Source organism: Saccostrea cucullata, unplaced genomic scaffold (assembly GCF_032062105.1).
Source record: "Saccostrea cucullata isolate Sc308-1 unplaced genomic scaffold, CSIRO_AGI_Scuc_v1 ctg1043, whole genome shotgun sequence".
Classification (NCBI taxonomy): Eukaryota; Metazoa; Mollusca; class Bivalvia; order Ostreida; family Ostreidae; genus Saccostrea; species Saccostrea cuccullata.
Genome location: NW_026938107.1, coordinates 23,908 through 35,405, shown reverse-complemented (window position 1 = coordinate 35,405; position 11,498 = coordinate 23,908). Strand labels below are relative to the sequence as shown.

General features: G+C 31.3%; 1 long non-coding RNA gene across 1 annotated transcript; it reads right to left on the bottom strand.

Annotated features, from left to right (window-relative positions):
* Window positions 1-1,504: 1,504 nt before the first annotated feature.
* Window positions 1,505-3,415, bottom strand: LOC134249442 (uncharacterized). Its single transcript, XR_009988282.1, has 3 exons — window positions 3,055-3,415; window positions 2,328-2,386; window positions 1,505-2,142 (listed from the first exon to the last, which is right to left on the bottom strand). It is a non-coding gene; the product is annotated as an uncharacterized LOC134249442 (long non-coding RNA).
* Window positions 3,416-11,498: the final 8,083 nt, after the last annotated feature.

The window sequence follows — 11,498 nt, the reverse complement described above, 5'->3', positions numbered from 1 at the left end:
TGGCCGATCAAAGTTTTACATAGGAATATATAGGAAAAATCTTTAAAAATCTTCTTCTCAAGAACCACTGGGCCAGGAAAGATGAAACTCATTTGGGATTATCTTCAGGTAGTGTAGATTCAAGTTTGTTCAAATCATGACCCCGAGGGTAGGGTGGGGCCAAAATGGCCGATCAAAGTTTTACTTAGGAATATATTAGAAAAATCTTTTAAAATCTTCTTCTCAAGAACCACTGGGCCAGGAAAGATGAAACTCATGTGGGATCATCCTCAGGTAGTGTAGATTCAAGTTTGTTCAAATCATGACCCCCGGGGGTAGGGTGGGGCCAAAATGGCCGATCAAAGTTTTACATAGGAATATATAGGAAAAATCTTTAAAAATCTTCTTCTCAAGAACCACTGGGCCAGGAAAGATGAAACTCATTTGGGATTATCTTCAGGTAGTGTAGATTCAAGTTTGTACAAATCATGACCCCCGGGGGTAGGGTGGAGCCAAAATGGCGGATCAAAGTTTTACATAGGAACATATAGGGAAACCTTTTAAAATCTTCTTTTCAAGTACTTCAAAGACAGGCTTCGTTATATTTATAGGGAATCATCCTCAGGTAGTGTAGATTCAAGTTTGTTCAAATCATGACCCCCTGGGGGGGGGGTGTAAAATTCAAGTGCCCCCCCCCCAGTTTACTTTCAGTTCTGATCTGATCTGTGTTTTTTCCGAGCCAATTGCTCAGGTGAGCGATGTGGCCCCTGGGCCTCTTGTTTAGTTTTATTTAAGAAGAGCCAGGGTTATTTTAAGGATTTTTGAGGAACTGTTGGAATATTTGTGGAATTTTGCAGGAATTAAGTTTTGATCAGATTTTAGTCATTTTGGCTGAGAAATTCGACTTGGTTAAAATTTACTGGTTGTTTGAATTTGTGATAAATTGCTGATTAATTTTAGAATTACTTGAAATTGTTTTGGTAAATTATACATTCTAAGGATATTTGCTAATGTATTTCTAAATTTTGCTAGTGTTTTTAACTGGAATTCAGACTTGGGAAAATTTGATAAATAATTAACTTACAATTTTGTTGTTAACTGTATTTCATGGATTATTATTGTTTTATGCCAAGTTGGAAATATTTTAGACATTAATTTTGACAGGGTTTCAATTTGAAATTGTACGTTTGTGTACCAGTTTCAGCATCATCATATTGCTTTGAATATTCATTAGCCACAACCATAAATGGAAATGGATTAACAGTTCTGAAGTAGTTATTTGCAGGTTCAAGCAGTATTTTTAAACTCATTTAAATATTTCGCTGAAAATAACTGCTTCACAACTGGTTGAGAACTGGGAAGGCTAAGAAAAACTACCTTGAAGTGCCTATTTCTATGAATATTAAATCAACTTGTTTGAGGGACAAGGAAGGCTAAGGGAACTGCTAATAAACTGCTTAAAAAATAAAACTGGGAAGGCTAAATAACTTCCAACAAACTGCCTTCCACTTTGACATGGGTTATATTATGGAATCTTAATTAATAGATGTATTGTACATGAACAAATATATCACATGCATGTATATATACCAGAGAAGTATAATTATGTATATAAATATTTATCGGCGCTAACACAATTACAATAATTGTTAAAGGCGCAACATACTGGTATAAGAATCAGCAATTATTCATAAAATTTTAAACAATACACTGTTTCTAGATTTTGAGGCTATACATAAATCATACAATAAGATAATTTACACAATAATACACAATAATTATGTATAAAAATGATTTCTAAATATATGATATTTCTTAATAAATAAGTGTTATTTTCAGTATTTCTGGACATGACTATCAAAGGTATATGAGACAAATTTGATACTTTTCCTTTCAAGAAAAAAATACATCAACTTCCTTTCAAAAGTTATCTTATAATTATTGTATTTTTGGTAGCTGAATTGAAAATAAAAACCATCTTAAATCTCCCCTGTGTTACAAATAATTTATAAAATCTTTCATTAGGGAGTATTAATAGGCAATTCTCTCGATCCCCTTTTCTGTGGCAAGGTTATGTGCACTAAGTCTCAAGCTGTTAATGATTGGTCTCTCTGTTCTTTTTTTCTTTGGGGGGGGGGGGTATATCAGTGTAATCTACAGCATCTGAAATCATCAAAAACAACAGTAACTTGATAAATTTTAGTTTGGTGAATTGTGAACCTTTTCTCTTTTGAATATTGATCTGATATTATTTGTTTAAATGCTTTCTCAGAAATGATTTTTAATGACTTTGATGAAAAATCTTAACTTGCTGAAAATTGAGAAAATCTTTTTAGTTCATCACTCACTTGATGTGAGAATTTCTTGCTGAACATCTGTTCACCTGCTGAGAGTCCAATGTTTTTGCCTACAATTAAAAAAAAAGTATTAAATGTATCCGGATATCTGAATCAACAGTTAAACAAAACAAAATAACATTTAAAAATTTGGTTCCATTGAAAAATCGTCCGGATACTGAAGCATCCGGATATCTGGCGTCCGGATATCTGAAGGTCCACTGTAATGTCTTATATTATAAAATTTGTACTATAAAAAAAAACATTTTAAACCTAAAAACACAGAAAAAATACAATAATATAAATAATTTCTGAACCATTGTGTTTCATTTTCCTCCATAAATTAGACAACTGTTTGTTTCAATGTTATTGATATTTCCACATGCAATATCCCTATTTTTTCACTTTGATTTGTACCCCAGCGGAACACCTTACTTTTCTGGCAACTTCATAATTGTTGTGTCTTTAACAAATAAGGCTAGTTAGTATTATATAACTTGTTGTAATCATATACAAAAAATGCTATTTTTGTGAATAAATAGGAACCAATAAATAGTATTCATAAAACTGACATACAAACGGAAATGATAAATTTCAATCCTCAAATGTTGAACTGTCGATCGCGAGAACAAGCATACGAAATACATCGATCTATAATATCCTTGCGAATGCCCATTTATCAATAAAAACTATGTAATTCAATTTCAATTAAATTGCCAGACATACATAACTTACTTACATGTAAAATCTCACTGCACAGTGACACGACATGACATCAGGCGATCGAGGCAATGTGGGTCTGCAATCTCGCATGTTTGTGACCTTCAAGTTTCTTTTGGTTGATCGGGTGTCCCGGGCATAAAGAAATGGGTGACTTAAAATTGGTTTAATCATCCCTGGGCTTCTACAATGCTTCAATAATGATCACAGCCTGTAGATTTTACGAAACAATCCTGTCGGGGTTTTCTACGGGAAACGACATGTTGACATTCGCTACGGAACTGCGCATTTTATGGCAATTGTCGCAAATCAAAGAAAAAATTACGAACAACTTATATTTTTTAATAGAAATAGATTCAAAAATACATAAACTGATAAATTAATCAATAATTTTTCATTTAGATTGATTAAATATATAATTTGCATTTTACGACTTACAAAATCTATGGAGACCCATTGACGACGTAAAATGCTGACAAGAATCCATCCTTAAAACAACTTTATAAATTTCAGAGAGTTTGAATTGTTTTTAATATTTAAATAAGCAAAAATTAACATACTAAATAAAATATACTCATATGTAGTAGAAAACAAATAGCAATAAGAAATGAATATTTATGTGATTTTCAAAATTTAGCAGAAATTTCTTCAAAGTAATTTTAATTAACGAGATAAAATTAAACATAATAAAAAAAATTCATTGCATAAAATTACAGTTTTCACATTCATGTATAAGTATTAAAGTTAAAAAGAATTTATGAAGAATTTAATAAATTTCAATAGATAAGCATTAAATTAAATAAAATCCGATAATTAAGCATAAATAGCAATGAATTTGAATAAATTAGCATAAAATTATCCTCATTTACATAAATTTACTTTCATATCGAAAATGCATAAAATTAGCTTCATTTGCATAAATTTACATAAAATTAGCTTCATTTGCATAAATTTAGCTTCATTTGCATAAATTTGCATAAAATTAGCTTCATTTGCATATAATTAGTATATAATTTATGCAAATGAAGCTAATTTTATGTAAATGAAGCTAAAATTATGCAAATGAAGCTAAATTTATGCAAATTTATGCAAATGAAGCTAAATTTATGCAAATGAAGCTAATTCTATGTAAATGAAGCTAAATTTATGCAAATGAAGCTAGAGTTATGCAAATGAAGCTAATTTGATGCAAATTTATGCATAAATGAGGCTAATTTTATGCTAAATCTATGCAAATTAAGCTAATTTTATGCAAATGAAGCTAATTTTATGTAAATGAGGCTAATTTTATCCAAATGAAGCTAATTTTATGTAAATTTAAATAAAAAACCTTGTATATTACGCATATCGTATAAATTCAGTTAATTTATGCAAATGAAGTTGATTTTATGCATTTTTGATTTTTTTGGGCAAAAATTTTATGCAAATGGGGTTAATTTCATGCAAATGAAGCTAATTCTATGTAAATGGATGCAAATAACGATTAACGTTATTAAATTTATTCCAAAGAAGCTAATTTTAAACAAAATTGTGCTATTCTTTGAAAATTTATAGAATTCTAAGCAAATTTATGCTTTTTTATTTAAATTAAGTTCATTCAATTATATTTTAAGATTAGCTAATTTTTGTAAATGAAGCTAAATTGATACAATTTCAATCATTCTTACAAAGTATTCAATTATTTTTTTTGCCTTTATATATGTATTTTTTTTTTTAAAACTAGAGTAATTGATGCATTATTTATGGTAATTTATAATAAGAAATGCAAGTTTATTACTACCTATGTAAGTTCAAGGAAATTGGTAATAATTTATGCTTATTAATGTATATAAATGGTATTATGTTAGTTTACTGCAAAATATGCAAATGTTTTGTAACTTTATTGTTATTATGTAAAATTCTATGATAATTTTTCTAAACTTAGTACGTGAAGTTTTGTGCATTAGAATACATTTAATTTAATTACTTAATAGTTTTGCATTTATTTAAATGGGTTTTTATCTGAATTTTATCTGGATTTGTTTTATCTTAAATATGAAAAAATATGTCCCTAAATCCGCTCTTCATTGTATTTTATCATAAAAATACACTGTATATCTGTGTTTCATTCTTTTCCGTGAGTCACATGTTTTTAAATGATTTTATTCAAAGATTCAAATATATTTTCTAAATTTCTAAATATTTTCCACGTACATTAAGAAAATTTTAAACTAGAGGCTTCCAGCAGATAAATTATCAATATTTTCATCATTAAGTAAAAAAAATATATATTAATTAAACTTTTTTTTTCTATTTCAATTTTTAAACTTTTTTATGTTTGTCTAACAGGAATGGAATCACCGACGCTAATAGTAATCAACCATTCCTATTTAGGGAATTGGGATGTGTTGAGTACTTTTGTTCGTGCAAATGTTAAAAAATTATCCTGAAGGACAGTCGAACAGTGGTACTGCTGGCAGCATACATGTATTTGATTTGACTGCAACAGTGTAAAATTTATAAACTCGGGTAGTATCGACAATCCATTGACGGAATTCGAACAACTCGACTTTGCTGATTTATTCATCATTTCGAAAAAATCTTTTAAAAAAGTTTTGGCAAATTATAAATTGTTACTGAGTACATGTATATACCACTAAATCATTTTAAAAAATTAATCCTAATGTGATTACTTTAAAAACATTTGGCATGTATGAAATTATTTATCGAATGCACCGTCCGTGAATGAAAAGTAATACATTTTGATTCACAATATTATTCAACACGGTTCTTGAATGTGGATACGGGGGCGGCGGAGGAAGGCGATACTGAAAAAAAAACACATTCAAATTCAACTTAACTGAAAAACGTTTGATAAGTTTTAAAAATGGCCAAAATCGAAAATATCAATCCTATTTCGTAACTGGTCTGATGCCCGCTGATGGTTGGTGGACTAAGACTAAAATTTCACAACTTTGTAACATTTTATGTAATAAAGATATTTTTCTAAATAATCAATTACAATTTAGCAATAAAATATTAATATGATGCAATAGAAAAATAAGATTTTGCAACTTAGCTATTTGTTGTTGAAGGGGGGGGTGTCAGTCTAAATCGTAAGATTATTTGTGAAAAGGGCCACAGAGTACGTATACATGTATACAAAAAAATTGCTTTCTGATGGTTAAAAAGGTTGGGTTTTTTTATAGTCTGATCATGTTTAGCCAATCGGTCGGGAAAGGGAAACCAAACATTTTTTTGAATGGGCCTACTATCATTCCAAAAACAGCGTGTCACTTTGCTTGATCGACCATAGTAAAATTTCACAAATTGATTATCATATTATTAATCGATTGGATGTTTGATTTGAATGAAACCAGTGCTACTTTGCTTATGAAACAAAGAATCTAACAATACCCCGCTAGCACTGGCCAATCGTATTGAATGATTGTTTTCCAGAGCGGCATTTGTAGTCACCAGCAAAACGTGGTCAGTCAAAGTCTGTTTTATTTTCACCTCAAATCTTAATCTTCAGTTGTTGCTCAATTTCTTTTTAGTTCCTTTTTATTTATTTATTTATTTATTTTGGTATTGTTCTTCTGTTTTAAGTTTATTTCTGTTTTGTTTTTGCTTTAAAAGTGAGTAAATTTAGTAGTCATAAATTTATAGTATTAAAAATATACTTTTAATTAAACAAATTTGCTATATTTTTATCAAAATATAAAATATTTTTATCAAATATATAATTCATAGACTATATTTTTAGAGCATAAGTGCTACTTGGACACTCATTTATATTTATTTTCTGTGTTGTCTTATTTATATGCATGATATATATGTGCTTTCTGTGTCGTTTTGTGTGTATATGTGTCAATATTGCTTGTTGTGATGCATGACAATGTAATTCTAACTGTTTTATATGTGTAGATAGTGTAGTACTAATATAATGTCGGTCAAAAGCTCTACAGAGCTTATGTTTCTGTTTAAAAAATCCGACTCGAAATAAAATTTTCTGATTCTGATTCACCCTCGTTTCACTCCTCCGAAAATATTCCGAAAATATTATCATTTTACTAACAGCGTGACAGTTTGCTTGACGGGACGTGCTAAAATTTTGTGTGCTGATTTCATTTTGCTCATCAATTGGATGTTCGATTTCAATGGAATCAATACTAATTTGCATATGAAACTCAGAATACAACAATATCCTGATAATACTGGCCAATCAGAATGAATGATTGTTTACCAGTGCGGCATTTGTTACTCACCAGCAACACGTGGTCTGTCAAAGCCCGTTTTTGTTGTGATTTGACAGGATGGGGTTTTAAATACGTATAGGAGAATTTAAAGAATAAAATTAGTAAGGCTACCCTGCTAGTGTTGTACCATGTAGCTATAAATATCATCATTATAAATTGTAAAATTTGCTTAAATTGTCCGTCCTCGTGTAATTGTTGTTTACTGCATACTCAAAAGTCATTCAGTACGATTGGTCAATATATTATCAGTGGTATTGTTGGGTTCTGTGTTTCATATGCAAAGTATTATTGATTCCATTGAAATCAAACACCCAATCGATGAGTAAAATGATAATCAGCTCACAAAATTTTAACACGCCCTATCAAGCAAACTGTCAAGCTGTTTGTAAAACGATAATAGTAAATACCATAGATTGTCATTGGTCAGTGCGCTCCTGGGTTTTGTGTTTGATATGCAAATTACCATTCATCTCAATGAACTCGAACAGCCAATCGATGAGTAATATGATAATCAGCTTACAAAATTTTTAGCATGTCCCACAGAGCAAAGTGTCACGCTGTTCTTAAAACGATAATAAATATTTTCTTGACTAATTTATTGAAACAAAGAAAAAGAATATGCTGTAGGATTGTTGCGTTCGTTACAAATCGCATTTTTATTCAAATAATACAATTCAAAAGCATAAATTTTACAAAATGAACAATGCAAGGGCTGGGTGGGCAGGAAAAGCCAAGGACACAAAACAACCTGCGATTCGTTGTAACAAATGTCGCATTAATCGAACATTCCCCGGTAAATGTATCTATAGTGAATGCTAAAGCGCTCGTGCATGAAAAACCAGTTTCCTTAGATACGAAAATTCATGGAGAGTACCGAAGGAAAAACGTAAAGAAATAAATTTCTCTCCTCAAAACAGCACCTCTCATATTTGTTGTGATTTGACCAAATGGAGTTAATTTTGATACGTATGAGAAAATTTAAAGCATGAAATAAGTATTAAATATTAAGCTATTATACTATTTATTATATTATATTCATAGCAATCAGTATCATCATTTTTAGGATTAAAACTTGCTTTTCCTGTCCATATGTGATTATTGTCTACTGCATTCTCGCCAACAATCATTGAATACGATTGGTCAGTACTGTAAGTGTCATTGCTGGGTTTTGTATTTCATATGCAAAGTAGTTTTGCTGTCATTGAAAACAAACGTCCAATCGATGAGTAATATGGTAATCAACATGTGAAACTTTAGCACGCTGGATCAAGCAAAATGACACGCTGTTATTGGAAGGATAGAGATTAACCTGTGAGCTAAGCTCAATTCTGAGAAACAGCTATGAAAAGGGTGAGCTGTTTTTAGTGCTGAACAACACAAATGTGAGTACGGGCATTTACTGGGTGCAACGTAGAGGTTTCTTTAGGCAATCAATAATATTAGCCCCGCCTACTACGATTTAACTGGAAGGCAATTTGTTTAAGCCTTGTTGTAATACTTGGTACTAGTTACCCGTTGTCATTTTGTTTTCATCCAATCAGCATTTAGGAAGGCACTAAGCCTTTGGTCCTGTATCCAAACTCCAATATTTCGAGGAGGGATAGATTTCAACTTCTTAATTTTCCGAAGGAAAAAGATTTCTTAATTTTATGACTACGACTTTTCTAAAGTTTCAAAACACAAATTCTAAAAGCTTTTTTGTAAACTTTAATTCAAACTTTTAATTCATACTATCATTCCAATAATACCGGTAGCACGTCGCTCTGTTAGATCAAGTGTGCTAAAGTTTCACATGTTGATCAGCGTACATCTCATCGATTGGATGTCCGATTCAATGAAATAATGATGATAATATTTTGCATATAAACAGAGAAGCCGACAATGGCTTTGACCACGTATTGTTTATGGCACGCCAAATTCACAAAAATGAGCTAAACATAGTTTCACAGTCGATAAATTAGGTTTATCGGTTGTAAACTATAGTTTACGGACTGTAAAGTATAGTTAACAACGTTAATCTACATTTTACATCTGTAAACCATGATAGTTAACGCGATAATCATGTTTCAGAACCATAAACTATACTTATCACTGAAAACAATCATTTGCGAAAAATCATTGCAAAACATAGATTTGAGAATAATGTCCGCCGGTTTCCTTTGATCTTTACAATAATCGTGGTAGAATATCTGATAAATACAGTTTCACGATTTGTAAACTATGGTTTACAACTCTCAACTATAGTTCACGATTGTAAATTATAGTTTACAGACGTGAATCTATGTTTATCAACAAAATATATTGTAAACAGTACGACATTTAACTCTGGACAGAACATAGTCCCGACTTTTTACTACCATTTCTAAATATGATATCAAAAATATGTTTATATCACTTGAAGTTCTAAAACTCAGAATCCCATGGGAGAATGGTGGGATTTTCAGTCCCATCAACTATCCCACCATTCTCCCATGGGAGAAAAAATGTCAGTTGGGATAACTTTTTCTCCCATGACTGTGTTCAAATGGGATAAATCCCACGGATATTGACAATGAATTATTTTCTCCAATATATTGTTATAGTTGGAATATATTCTATATATTATGATGAGAAATTTGTCATCTTCGTAATGTATGGGATTGGGATATATTCCATGTTTCACGATGTATGGGAGAAATTGCTTTATTGTCAATATCCGTGGTATTTATCCCATTTGAACAAATTGTGGGAGAAAAAATCCTGATGGGAGAAAATATCCCACCTGACATTTTTACTCCCATATATGGGAGAATGGTGGGATAGTTGGGGGGACTGAAAATCCCACCATTCTCCCATGGGATTCTGAGTTTAATTAAACAATAAAATGCTTTCTTTGTTTGTTATTACTGGAATGAACGGAAGCAGCTGTTGCAGAAAAAATACATAACCCGCGTAAGCGGGTTATGTAAATTTTTTCTGCAATAGCTGCGACCGTTCATTCCAGTAATAACAAACAAAGAAAGCATTTTATTGTTTATATTTATATCTGTTTAAGTAATCATTTAAAGTTTGAATAAAAAGGTTAATTATTGTATTAATGATGCAAATGTCTTCATACGTTTCATTGATGGAACAGCCACTGATCAACAAATCTGTACTGGCGACATGCCTAATGTAGTTCATGCAGTGATGAACACAATGGGTTTTTTTAAGAAATAAAGGAGAAATTATTCAGTGGATGTAAATATAACTTCATATCTTTAGAAGTGGAGATGTTTGTGACCTCAACATAAAACCCAGGTATACTGCTAAGAAACCCCACCAAGTTATATAAGAATATTTTTGATATCACAATAAGCAAGAAATGGTAGTAAAAAGTTTGATGCAGAATGTTTATCATTTTGATTAAAACAATTTCTGCACTCTTTCATATAACGTAGATTTAATTCATGTGTTCTCCCCACGGCTTCCGTTTTGGAAAAAGAGTACCAAAGACCCAGATTTTTACATCATTTCCTGGTTGAAAGCAGAGTAATAAATGGGTAGGCTTTAGCTGATTGGCTGAATTCAGGTATGTAAATATTTTCATTTTAAAGTAAAAATATTAATGTTTGAAATAAATGATGGAATGTGAGAATATTACAGAAAATATAGAAATACCAGGGGAGATTGTAGGAGGGGGGATTGATATTTTTGGCAGGGTGTCATTTACTGCCGATCGCAGTAAGTTCTAAATAACTGCAAATTTGACCTATAAACGCCGCGGCACGGTATTTTTTTCCCGTGTTTTTAATAAGTGCTTAGAACGAACTTTCAAATGATATCAGAGATTTGTTTGAACGGGATATAGTAAATTACTGGGAGGGCATAAGGTTTGTATAGAGTTCTATGGGAAATTAATTGGTACTCTTTTCCCTATAGAGGCCTCTGACAGTAAACTAATAGACGAGGTCACGTGACCCCGTATTATCGGCCGCAGCTATTTGTTTGTGATTGTGTTAGAAAGTGCACAGGGGGAAATGAGATGTTATTTTTTTCATTAGTTCAGTAAATTACAGGCACGTAGCATCGTTTTTGAAAGGGGGGCAACCAGAGAAAAATTTTTTTTTACTTATCTAAAAAAGTTGACAAGCAAAAAAAAAAAAAAAAAAAAGAAATTGCCCAAACTCGACAATCTTGTTTCGTGGGGGTGGGGAGTGGGGGGGGGGGTGTAGTGGCTACCTTTTTTCAAGGCCAACTTCCTTTC